The sequence below is a fragment of the Aedes albopictus genome, chromosome 2, assembly GCF_035046485.1.
Source record: "Aedes albopictus strain Foshan chromosome 2, AalbF5, whole genome shotgun sequence".
In the NCBI taxonomy this organism is placed as follows: Eukaryota; Metazoa; Arthropoda; class Insecta; order Diptera; family Culicidae; genus Aedes; species Aedes albopictus.
In genome coordinates, this window is record NC_085137.1 from 127,615,727 (window position 1) to 127,629,202 (window position 13,476).

Consider the following 13,476-nt stretch of genomic DNA (forward strand, 5'->3'; position numbering starts at 1 on the left):
AAGTGAGTATTCTCAACAATGACTAGCCGCGCTCACTTAATTGTTCGTTTGCACTTCCAACAATGCACTCCCGACTAGAACTCTTCCGAACCTAGCCTCGCTCAGTCCACTGTTTACCTTTCACTTAGAACGAAGCACTCGTGGCAAGAAATCTTCCGAATCTAGCCTATCTCAGGTCACCATTTAGTTGTCGCGTAGAACTACTTTCTACCAGCAAGGAATCTTTCGAATCTTTCAACTAATTCTCGATTAACGACGAGGCATGAGTTGTTAGTTCTCTCAGAAGTTTTTTTTTCCGTATCCCTACCGGCATGTTTCTAATATTCGAGAAATTCTTTCCGAGATTGCTCTTTGGGAATATTCTAGGATTACGATGAATTACGACCAATTTCTCCAGGATTTTTTACGGAGATTCTACTGAATTTCTTTTCAGGATTTCTTCCAGAGATTTGCCCGCTATTGCTCGCAAGAGCTGTTGTGGGATTTTCCTGGAGATTCTCTTGCATTTTTTTGCAGGAAATTCTCGTGGAATTTCTTCCAGAATTTTTCCTGGGATATCTGCAGAAGTTTTTCTCAGGATCTTACTCAGATGTAATCGCGAAATGTCTGTTAGAGCTTCGCTCGGAATTCCTATTGAATGAGGAGAAGGAGGAAAAATAAGGAGATTTTCCCGGGCCTCTTCCGAGAGTTATGAAATTTGTTATTCCTGGAATTTATACTAGAGTTCCTTCCAGGATTCCATCTAAAGTTTCTCACGGGTTTTCTGCAGGAGTTCCCTTTTTTATTTATTCAAGATATTTCGGTGAGATTTCTTCTGGAGCTTCATCCGGGATTTTTACAGGAATATTACCGGGATATTACCTTAAAGTTCTCGCGGAATTTTTCGATACCTCTCAGAGTTTTTCAAGATTTGTCCAGAAACTTCTCACAAGTTTTTTTTGAATGTTTCTTCCTCCTCTCCTCTTCTTGGCGTAACGTCCTCACTGGGACAAAGCCTGCTTCTCAGCTTAGTGTTCAATGAGCACTTCCACAGTTTTTAACTGAGAGCTTCCTCTGCCAATGACCATTTTGCATGTGTATATCGTGTGGCAGGCACGAAGATACTCTATGCCCAAGGAAGTCAAGGAAATTTCCTTTACGAAAAGATCCTGGACCGACCGGGAATCGAACCCGTCACCCTCAGCATGGTCATGCTGAATACCCGTGCGTTTACCGCCTCGGCTATATGGGCCCTGTTTCTTACGGAGTTCTATTTGGAATTTGTTTAGGAGCTATTGCTGACTTTACTCATAGAGTTCTTCCGGCGAATTCTATTGAATAATTTCCCGCGATTCCTTCGAGTGCATCTCTCAAGATTTTTACAGGAGTTTTTCCCGGGATATTTCACAGAGTTTTTGGGGTCTCCAGTTAGTCTAGTGGTTAAGAGTATGGATCGCCAATCCGGAGACGGCGGGTTCGATTCCCGTTCCGGTCGGGAAAATTTTCTGGACTCCCTGGGCATAGTGTATCGTTGTACTTGCCTCACAATATACAATTTCATGCAATGCCAGGCAAAGGAAGCCCTTCAATTAATAACTGTGGAAGTGCTCAAAGAACACTAAGTTGAAGCGAGGCAGGCCAAGTCCCAGTGGGGACGTAGAGCCATAAAGAAGAAGAAGAAGAAGATTTCACAGAGTTTCTAAAGGAGTTATTTTAGGAATTTATACTGGAGTTTTCATCGATTTCCTGCAGGAGTTTCTCCTAGTAGTTATTCATGAAATTTCCGTTTCATTTCCACTACCGTTTATCCCGGGGTTGCTACAGGAGTTTCCCCCGCGATATTTCTTAAAGGTTTTCGTGGGTTTTCTTTTACATATTTGCTTCCGGGATGTCTCTCAGAGTTCTTCAGTATTAATCCAGGATTTCCCAAATTCTCGTAGTTTTTTTTTCGGAGTTCCATTCATCATGCATTCATCCTTCTGCATTCATCCTTTTGAGATTTTTCGTGGAGATTTTCTTGGTATAAACACTTAGAGTGCTTCTCGTAATTCCTACCGGAAAGTGTTCAGGAACTCTGGTGTTTTTTTTTATTCAGTGGTAGCTGCCGGAATTTGAGTGTTCTTCAGAATACCTTTTGGGATAACCTAAGAAATACCTTGGTATGCTGGTGAAGTTTTGCGGAAAATTCAAGACAGAACTATTGAAGAAATGCGAGACAAACTTTGAAAGAAATTCCAAGAAAAACTGGGATATTTTGGAAAAACTTCTGGGAGTGCATATTGGAAATACCGGAAGAAACTCTGGAAGCGTCTGAGAGACATCCCGAAAAAATGCCAGGAAAACTGTTGGAAAGCTTTTCCGGAAAACAACATATAGAAAATCCTGAATGAACTTAAATAAAATTTTGAAGGGTCTCTGTGAGGAATCCCACAAGAAACTCTGGGAACAGACTGGGAAACCTTCAGAATGAAATCCCGGGAGTAACTCCTGCAGAGATCCTGTGAAAACTTTTGTAGAAAATCTGAAAGGAATACCAAAACAATCTCGGAAGAAACTTTGTGAGCAAATCTGAGAAAACCTTTGGATAGATGACACCTTGGAAGACACTCCCGGACAAATCCAAAAACAGAAAGTCTGGCAAATCTCCATGAAAAAATCGCCAAATAAATCAAAGGAAAAAAACGGGACAAATACGTGGAAAAATTCTGAAAGAAAACTGAGGAATTGCGGTCGAAATCTACTTTTATTCACTGCACACAGAACTCTTTGTAGTATGTTCGAAATTTGCAGTGTAGTATACTCGTTTATATTCATACGATGTTCATATAGTAGTATTTACTTCCAAAAATGTAGTAAACACTAATATACTGCTTACGAGCTTTAAAAACGCGATGCGTGGACGATTCTAACAGACGAATTTGTCTCACTCTCCCAAAAAACACAGGAAAAGTTTAGGAAGGGAAAACTACCGGGAACTTCGAACTTATGGCCTCACAACGATTGCTTGAATTTATACAATTCTCTATCAAGTCGAGGAAGGAAAGTCGAGACCAGTGCTGTGAATTATCATGACCATCACGAGCCACTCATTAGATCATATTTCTGGTATCACCCTATCACATTCTAAGTTGAAAAAAAAAAAATGAAAAAGAACGGCAAATAATTTGACTCTGAATGTTTCCGAATATTTTTCAAAGAAATACCCTGAGCGAAATTTCCTCAACGATGTTTTTTTTTTAAGTTACGAAATAAAATTTAATTATCTAGGGAAAAAAAATGTTTGGAAAATGTTCTTTATGAATTTTACAAAAAAATTGGAAACCGTTCCTTATTTTCCCACTAGTTTCATCAACTTTAATTCCGAGAATTTCCAAGATCTGAAAAATCCTGAGTTCTGGGACATATTTTCAAAACTCCCGGGATTTCCCGAAGTTAAAAATAAAAATGACAAAAATGTCTTTCTAAATCTTATCTTATACCATCTGGCAGGTCCAGTGGTTCATCTTTTCGTACGGAAATGAAGTTTTTGATTGAAATCCATGTAAATATGATACTGATTTTTGTAAAAAATATCGGAATTTGGATTTTTAGGATTTTTTGAGTTATCACTAGGTGGTTCTTCAAACATTTTTAGTATCCGCCCTGCCCTGGTAATAACTATAGGGAATCAAAACAAAACTGATTACACTCATTCGAAGAAGGTATTCTGCTTAGAGGTTTAGAGGATCTATGACATTTCGTCGAAAGACATTTGGTCGAATGACGTTTGGTCGAATGACGTTTGGTCGAATGACGTTTGGTCGAAAGTACATTTGGTCGAAGGGACATTTGGTCGAATGGACATTTGGCCGAATCATATATTGTGGAGGAGGAAACATATGACATTTAGTCGAATTGACAATTCGTCGAATGAACATTTGGTCGAAAAGCACTAACTGATTAAAAGACTTCGGTTTATAACTTCTATCTTACTTAACTTCAGGATCATATCGGTACCTCATACTTAACAAATAACTTCAATCAGCTCAAATTGCCAAGCAATTACCCCAACATTTTCTTTCTACTAGATTGAAGTAGTTTGTATGTGAAAGAGAATATTAGGTTGAATGAGTCCTTGGATGCAAAAACTTGTTCAGTTCATTATTATTTATGCGATAGTTGACAACAACACAGTCGTAATGGATCATCCTTTTCCGAGAGCTTCAGGGCGTTCCAAAGGTAGCAATCTTGAACATCTGCTCTTTCTATTTATAAACGACGCAGCTTTGATCTTATCTCCCGGAACAAGAGTTTTCTATGCTGATGATTCTAATGTTTATTGCAACGTCTTGCAAGCTCTGCTGAACACGTTGAAAGATTGGTATTCAAGAAAGCATTTGGTGCTCAGTGTAAGTAAATGAAAAGTCATCTCATATAATAAGAAGAAAAATCCCGCTCTTTTCCCGTACGCCCGGACAAGTGCTCGAGCGTGTGGATCATATACGTAACTAGAGAATACCCTTCCTTCATCCACCACTACACCCAGGAGTTCGCTTTGCTTGAGATCGCTATACTACGCCCTAGTTCGTTCGACCCTTGAATTCGGCTCAGAAATCTGGACGCCGTACCTTGATTGTTCAGATGGAGAGTGTTCAGAGAATGTTTGTACGCCACGCCCTGCAAAACCTTCCATAGAGAGATCAGACAAATCTACCGCCATACCGAGAACGCTGCCTGTTACCTATTAGAAATTGACACCCTTGAAACCAGACGCAACGTCTCGCAAGCAGTGTTAGTGTATGTAATTACATTGCTCAACAATTAAATTGATTTCCTAAATATCTACACACCTAAATATCTACGACTCAGAACGGCAGTTTCGCAACCGCAATTTCTTACTTTTGGGCGCCCGTGACAGGCGATCAGACGGAAGAATTGTAAATGCAAATAGAGGGTAACATGAAAGTAGTGACGCAGGTGAAAGCGTTCAAGTTCAAACATGGCACGCTGCGATTAGAAATATTTGAAAATTATTCAGTTGGAACGCGAGCGAGCTCTATCATGAACGCAGAAAATTGTCAGCATGATACCCTGGTATCCTCGAAACTATACTGGTTATATAAATATCCGTATTTTTTTATAAGATTTGAATTATCTTGAGCTCATTTGATTCAGAAGCGCATCTTGAGAACATATTCGAGTGAACTTGTCTGGTGACCATGGTTTTCGCAAAATCAGGATATTCAGCAATATGTTCGGCATGTCATGGCCATTCCAACTTTTCAATAAACACATTCTTACACGCCATTCCCACAATGTGAATTAGTATAGCACATTTCCGGATTTTCTGAAGTTCCGGATGACCGGGCCAGTTTATTCGCATGGCATATCGATAGAACGAGCCTATAAGAGTTTGGAACCGAGCTGGGGTCTGACCGTTCTTGAAGTTAAAGGCACTACTGTTCAAAAAATTGAAAGCATTTATTGTATTTTTGGCTCGCGTTTAATTCAAATGCAATACAGCATGGAAGAACAGTCAATGTTTAAAAGTAGGAAAAATATGTGATGAGTCTGCAACCTCATCATCTGATCATAGTCAAATTAGAAACTTCAACAATCCCCCCTAAAGAAGAAAAACCTCTGATGAAAAAAAAAGCTATTACACGAAACACAGTATAGAATAAGAACATGTTTTCAAAAGAAGAATGCACCTCTGGTGAAAAAATCAACAGTAAATAGATACATGAAATTATTAAATTTGAAAGAACAGCCTATGTTTCAAAGAAGGAAAAATATAATAAAAATGCATCAGCTATAACATTTAAACACAGTACAAAAACGAAATTTTAAAGAACAGCATATGTTCAAAAGAAAGAGAAATCTGTGATAACAAAAAATCAAAACTATAATATGCACTTTCAGCAGAAATAAAAAACTTGAAAGAAAAGCATATGTTTAAAAGAAGGAGAAACTTCTGAAGAAAAAGTCAGTATCTACACAAAACGTAATAAATCAAGGAAACATGAAAGATGAGCCAAGGTTGAAAAGAAGGAGAAATCTTCAGTCAGCAGAGAAAGTCAGCTTCTTTAACAGCTTGCCATCGAAAACAATTTACAATATGAATAACAATAGAAAACTCACTTGAAAATAATATTCGCTCTCTAATGTCAAATATTATTAAGCACGATTAAATTGCTATTCGACCAAATGTCCTTTCGACCAAATATCTTTCGACCAAATGTGCTAAGCCCAAAATATGTTACCTTAAAATAAACTTTCGACCAAATGTCCATTCGACCAAATGTCCTTTCGACCAAACGTACTTTCGACTAAATGTCATTCGACCAAACGTCATTCGACCAAATGTCATTCGACCAAATGTCCTAAAGCCCTCGTAGCCATTTCTGACAGACTTCTTTGGAAAATTTGACGGTTGTATTGACGAAAAACGACCTAAAAATGAACATTTTTACCATTTTTTGAGAACCCTGAGGAAACCTGCCATATTTTGTTCATTAACTCAAAAACGAAAAGAGATAACGCAATTCTGGGCACATTTTTGGATTTAAAAAACTCGCGGCGAGGCATCCTGAAGGCGGCACAGAAAGGCACGTCCTGGCGCTAAACCAAGAGGTCCCGAGCAGATGTTTGAGCCCCGATGGTGGAGGAAACTCTCCAGTGTACATTTCTGGAAGAGATAACCAATACAGAGGAGCTCACAGTCGCCCTCAAACAGAAGTGTGGGATCAATGTACCAAATGCATCAATTCCCCTGCGAAAGACCCATATATTCTACTAAAAGGAGAGGTTAACAAGCTAGACGGCAGAGCCGCCAGATGCGAGCTTCAAGTGCTCCGAACAATGCCACAAGTCATGCCTGTGGAGACCTTGATATAAGCAAATTCCGCAAGAAGTTCGGAGAGGAAGGTCGTGGCAAAGAGGGGTCATGCGACGGTAGGCTTTAAAAGGACCCAACAGTAGTGCAGGTCACACAGCTGAACCTTTGAACAATAGTTACTATGGCAGTTAGTTTTGGAGTCAAGTACAAATATCGTCTTGCTGCCGGACTCGTACCGCATTCCTATACACCTGGGAGCTGGGTGGCGGATAAGGCTAAACTAGTGGGAATCTGTGCGGTTTCCAGTTGAAGAGATAGTTTCCACGTCAAACGAGGGCTTTGCAATAGCAAATATGTGTAGTACTAGAGTTGCTATGCTTCTCCCAGATAACCGTCCTCCGCACTAACAAGATTGGGTTCCGTCATTGGTAGAGATATCAACGCCTGGGCAGTCGAATGGGAAAGTCACTTGACCAACACAAGAAGCTGAGATCTGCTCGAATCTAAGGCCTGAATGAATGTAGCTGTCGCGTAGAATGGAGCGAAGTGAGGTATACTAGGCGGCTAAACAGACACTGAAAGAGGAGATTGAGGCGCGTAAGTGGACGTGCTGCAAATCAACTAACACGAATTCCTTAGGCGATACCTACAGGGTAGTCATAGCCAAGACGAAAGGCTCATCGAACCCACGGATAGCTCTTCTGAGATGCTGCAGACAATTGAGTAGACGCTTATCCCACGCCTCCAAACATGACCATGGGCTGCCGTCTCCTACGGTTAAACCAGCCAAAGCCAGGTGACGAACGAGGAACTTATCGCATTAGCGAAGTTATGCAAGGTGAACATTAGTATGGGACACGCTTGTATGGAAAAAATAAAACCTCGCTCCAGTCGACTTTTTCGATTCCATTTAGGTCCCATATGAACTGTACAAAATTTCAGCTCAATCGGTGAAACTAATAAAACAACACAAAAAGCCACTCGTTGGATCACTAATCGGTAATAAATCAATAACTTTTGTCACAAGCTTTCAATCGATTTGCGGTCTTCGAAGAAAAGTTTCATAAATGATTCATCTACAAGAAGCGTTGATCGATTTGAATTAAGGTGACAAGGGGCGACGTTTGCGATTTTTTATCTGAAAGTGTAACTTTTCCCATAGTAAATCCTATGGAAACTTTGAACCGCTTGCGCTAAATTATAGTTTCACCGATTGAGCTGAAATTTTGCACAGTTCATATGGGACCTAAATGGAAACGAAAAAGTCGACTGGAGCGAGAATTTGATGTTTGTCCCATACTAGTGAACATAGTACCGGGTCTATACAGTTTTTTTTAATTTTTTTTTTATCTGTATTATCGAGATTTTTAGCCCTAGGCTAGTTCATCTCGCTAGTTCATCAGACACAAAAAGAAAAATACCAAGCGAAGTCGTATAATCATCGCATTACGCAATTATGCGAATTCATTTGACGCTTTGCGGGTTTACTCGCACGCTTTTGCGAAAAAGTAAAGTTCATCATAACAAAACATCAGAATGTCATCTACTACGATGTACTCATACCAAATAAAATTTGATTTGTGTTCTTATATGAGTTTACCTGAAACGTCGTAATAAGTGCGAAAAATATCATCATATGCGATGAATGTTGTACGTCCGCTGAACATATATGCGATAGTGACTTAAAATAGTACTTTATACGATGTACAGCGTGCATTCTTATACGACTCCTGATTGTCTGGGAGGTCCTCGGCGTGATAGTCAAGTGTTCTTACCATCGGGTCTGAATAGTATTCCGGCCCATATAGCCGAGGCGGTAAACGCACGGGTATTCAGCATGACCATGCTGAGGGTGACGGGTTCGATTCCCGGTCGGTCCAGGATCTTTTCGTAAAGAAAATTTCCTTGACTTCCTTGGGCATAGAGTATCTTCGTGCCTGCCACACGATATACACATGCAAAATGGTCATTGGCAGAGGAAGCTCTCAGTTAATAACTGTGGAGAGCTGAGAAGCAGGCTTTGTCCCAGTGAGGACGTTACGCCAAGAAGAGGAGGAGAGGAGCCTCTTGAAGAGTCCTTCTTCGGTGAATACCAGGCTGGTTTTCGTGAAAAACCTTGAAGAACAAAACAGCAAGTCATAGCACCCACATGACAAATGTTTAATTTGCGCATAATCCTTGATAAATTTCTGGTATAGGGTTCATTCAAATATTACGTAACGCAATGGGGGGAGGGAGGGGGTCTAGCGCTGTGTTACGCTCCATACAAAATTTCAAAATATTCCATACAAAAATTGTTACGTGGGGGAGGGAGGGGGTCCAAAATTGTCATATTTTGCGTTACGTAATATTTGAATGGACCCATATAACTTGCGGACTCACCAATTCACTATCTGTTCAAATGATTTTAAAGCAGCGTACGATTCAGTAAAAAAGAAATGAGCTTTGGCAGGTAATGTCAAAACATGGTTTTCCGGCGAAACTAGTTAGGCTAATACGCGCTACGCTGGAACGATCAAAAGCAAATATAGAGTAATGCGGGGCAAAAGTTCGCACCTAACAGACTTCACAAAATAACTATTGAACGAAAAGAAAATAATATCGTTTTTCTTCGTTAAACGGGTCCCTATCATGTTGCCTTCAAAACGTAGTACCAGATTTTTTCGCGTTCCTTTTGTAGTTTTAGTAATACAATTTTTAAAACAAGTACTCCAATGCGAACTTTTGCCCCATAGTGGGGGCAAAAGTTCGCATTATGCGGGGCAAAAGTTCGCACCTTGTACAGGGTAGTTTATTGGTGTGATGTTCATTTATTTCATGTTAATTCATGTTCATCTTTTCACTTTAGCCATGAAATCTGTTTCTTTCTGTTCTTAGAATTACGACCCAACTGGAATACGACCTGGTGTTCAGCTTTTGTATAGAGTGTTTTTTATGAAGACTTCCACAACTATTAACTAAGAGCTGTCGTTTACAGCGTTACTGAAGTTGTAAAAATACATTGTGGGGCAATCATAGAGATACCTTTTGCACAAAATGCATGAAAAAGAATCAAATATGCAGCAAAACTGTTGAACGGGACTGTTATCGAATCTTATCCCCCTCAGTATGGTGATGGATTATAACTGTGAATTTACAAACTAAGCTATGAAAGACCTCGGTAAAGTAGATAAACATGAAACCTTCAGAGGCATACGAAAAGACACGACGAGGATGACGAAGAAAATGTTTTAAAATGTTTTCTAGCCATTTTTCATTTATTGATTTAAATGCGTGAACATAATGTTTGCTTTACAATCAATTTTCTTACAAAACTAAGTTCAGACCCTCTGTCGCAACGATTTCACTACTCATATCATGCATATATAGTAGTTTCTATACGAAATTATCATTGCTTCAAAGATTCTGTAATTATATTGATGTACTAGACTCAGAAATCTAGTGCGAACTTTTGCCCCACAGCTACTGCGAACTTTTGCCCCACTGTCGAGGTTTTAACAATGTTCCTTTCTGCAAGAAGCACTAGTAGTTTATTGTTTATTCGAGTGCACCTCGCGAACTACTATGGAATAACGATTCTCCGACATAAAGAGGTTATGAGATTCTTCTTCTTCCTGTTACTACAAATTCTTATTCCAAAAGGTCCAAAAATTCTATCAAAATCCCTAGAAACACATTTTTTCGCATAACTCTGCCAAACCATAACGAAATCATTCCAAATTTTATTGACGAGTAGCTGTCCTGATTATGTGTCGAACCCATACAGATTTGTTTGGGTTCTTAACTCGTGTTTAGAAAAAGACCCACTGCGAACTTTTGCCCCGTGCGAACTTTTGCCCCGCATTACTCTACGGATCACAGACGAAGTGTCTACCTCATTTGTGACTTTGGATGGATTGAAGCAGGGTGATGTTTTTTTTCAAATTTGCTGTTCAACATTGCACTCGAAGGAGCGATTAAGAGCTCTGACATGTAGAGGAATGGCAGTATCATCACATTGTCGCACATGTTCCTCGGCTTTGCGGACGATGTTGATCTTATTAGCATCGATCGTAGGACAGTGGAGGAAACTTATGCTCCTCTGAAGAGAGATGAGAGACAGATGGATGGGCTTCATGATTAACTCTACCAAGATAAAGTACATGATAGCTGGTAGAGACAGAGGTATGCCTAGTGATGTTAGTTCTGAGGTAGTGAATGATGGAGATGTGTTTGAAGTTTTTGAAGAATTTGTTTATCTTGGAATACTTGTGACATGCGACAATGACGTTTCCCTGGAGAGAAAGATATATTGCAGTTGCGATTACTTACGAACTCCGCTCAAAATAAGGCGCGGATCAGGATGCGCTCTTTCACGATACCGAGGAAGGAGAGAGTACCATATCCCAACAGAGTCAATCTTGGACCCGGTATGATACGCGCCGTATGACCGAACAACACCCACCTTCCCCATCATCCTACGACCAAAGCTCCCTACGGGATTGATTACCCGATATTCCTTAAAGTTGTTCTTATCCCGGAGTTCCACAAGGAGAAACGAATAGGAGAAGAGACTAATAAGGACCCTATTTTCTTCCTTCAGTTACGCGTTACCAATCCTTTAGCGTGGCTTTAGACTTTTAGTTAATTGTGACAATTGTCATAATTCAAACGAATCCATCTTTTTCAAATGCTTGTGAGTTTCCAAAGCGTGAACTACCTTCAACTGAAAAGACATCATTCGTCGGCTGAATCTATAACTGAATCAATAGCTAATTGACCACCGCTTTATTGCCTTGTCGATGAAATCTCCTTCCTGCACAGTGCGCAGGCAATAACAGTTCATCAAAAAGCTCACCTCGCTACGCAAAATGGGTGATTTTATTGTCAACAGAAAAAAAAAATCGCCCTTGTTGCTCGCAACACTTGGACGACGATGACGATGTGTATGTGGGTACGCCACCGGCATACGCTTCAGTTCAACCAGCCGCCATAATGAGCCTTTTGACTAATTAGCCTTATTGGTGCCACCAATTAGTTTTGTACGTTTGGACTTCATCAATCGCGATGGGCGCCGATCTTCCGGTAAAGATTTGCACTTGGCGACGAGAGTGTGAGAAACCATCAAATGTGCGTCACTCTGGCAGAATGCAGGTGCATTTGATAGGCATCTCATAGCCAGTGCCATTCGCGACAACCTGATGCAGTTGACAGGCCTATGAATGCAGCAACATCTTCGATCACTTGATTTGACACCTAACCGAATCACCCCGACTCGTTGACATTTTTGTAAGCACCTCAACCGAAGAATTCAGAAGTCACCGCAGAGCACAATGCAATGTTGTTAGATCTACGATGTGATATTTGTTGCCTGACATCCCCATCGTGCGATGATACGGCACAAATTTAGTCGTGCGTTTCGAAGGGGTTCCTCCATACGTTGTTGTACACAATGTAGGTCACCAGCAGCAGCAACACGCTCGCTCGCGCGCGCAACACTCGATTCATTTCGCACGACGAATCCAAATCCCTTCTTCAACTCCATTAAGCCTCTCCATCGTAGCATCGATGGTGGGTGACCTCTGACTGAGAGCTGTAGTGTACCTTCGCACGACGACGACGTTCACGTTCGATTGAAAGTGAAAATCTCGATTCGGAGGCTACCTATCTGCAACTCAACCCCCCTATGGATGGAACGCGAAGTCTATCGGTTCTCATAATCGCAATCGCCGTTTTGGTCGGTCGTTTGCACACTTAGATACGTTGGACTTGTGGAGTAGAAATGGTTTTTTTTTAATTGTAAGATATTTTTTTTTCCGGCGAAGCAAATGATATATTTGTTACATATCCAGAACATGTTTGTTAATTTTGTAACATATTGCTTTTATTTATTACCGCAATGCACTAGGAAGTATGAATGAGGACATTTTACGAGTATGTGGCACCCCAAGATCCCAAGATGATCGACTGCATCTGATTTATAAAACTAGCACAAAAACAATGGTGACACTTCATCGCAGCTATACGACTATGGCTACGTAAAGATGTTTTCAATTACTCTTATAGTATGCAGCATGCAAAAACCTTCATATGCAGTGGATTACTACATCATCATCGATGGGGGGACCCAGCGCCACATCGACGACAACGACCGAACCTAAACGCCATCTACCTGTTCCATTCAATGAAGCAAAGTGCCCCTTCCTAAACCCCCTAGAATCGTCGTCGAAGATTGTCCGTCTCCGTTCCATTGAATACATGAAGAGACCCACTTTATTCAACGTCCCCACAAGCTTCATACCATCGCATCGCCGAGAATGGAAATCGAAATCACGAACTAACCTTTTGTTTCGTCGTCGACCTGTTCGTCGCCGCTGTTGGATAGATGATCCAATGCTCCCCGAGTCTTGGTGCCGCCGGCCGTCGCGGTCGTCGGTGCTTAGTGTGCCAAAAGCCACTCATAGATCGAGCGAGGGCCTTCTCTTATGTACTTTGGCTTGCAACCAGATCCGTGTCGTCGTCGACCAAGTCGTCGACGCCATATGCAACATGTATCTAACTGGCATCTCGAGGGAGCGCAAAAAACAACTCCAATGTGCTGAAGGGACAGGTGAGACGAACTTTTCAATGTGAAGTTTCATCAGCATCGTACTGACTCTCGCTCGAATCGAAGTGTGTGACTCTCGCTCGATCATCTCGAT

At 40.8% G+C, this 13,476-nt stretch overlaps 1 protein-coding gene and 1 long non-coding RNA gene across 7 annotated transcripts in view; one reads left to right on the top strand and one right to left on the bottom strand.

Moving 5' to 3' along the window:
• LOC109423693 (tyrosine-protein kinase Btk) overlaps positions 1-13,476 on the top strand; it is a 471,634-nt gene that overhangs the window by 339,539 nt on the left and 118,619 nt on the right. The gene's annotated exons all lie outside the window — the stretch shown is intronic.
• LOC134287729 (uncharacterized) overlaps positions 1-13,476 on the bottom strand; it is a 473,313-nt gene that overhangs the window by 77,483 nt on the left and 382,354 nt on the right. The window lies entirely within an intron of this gene.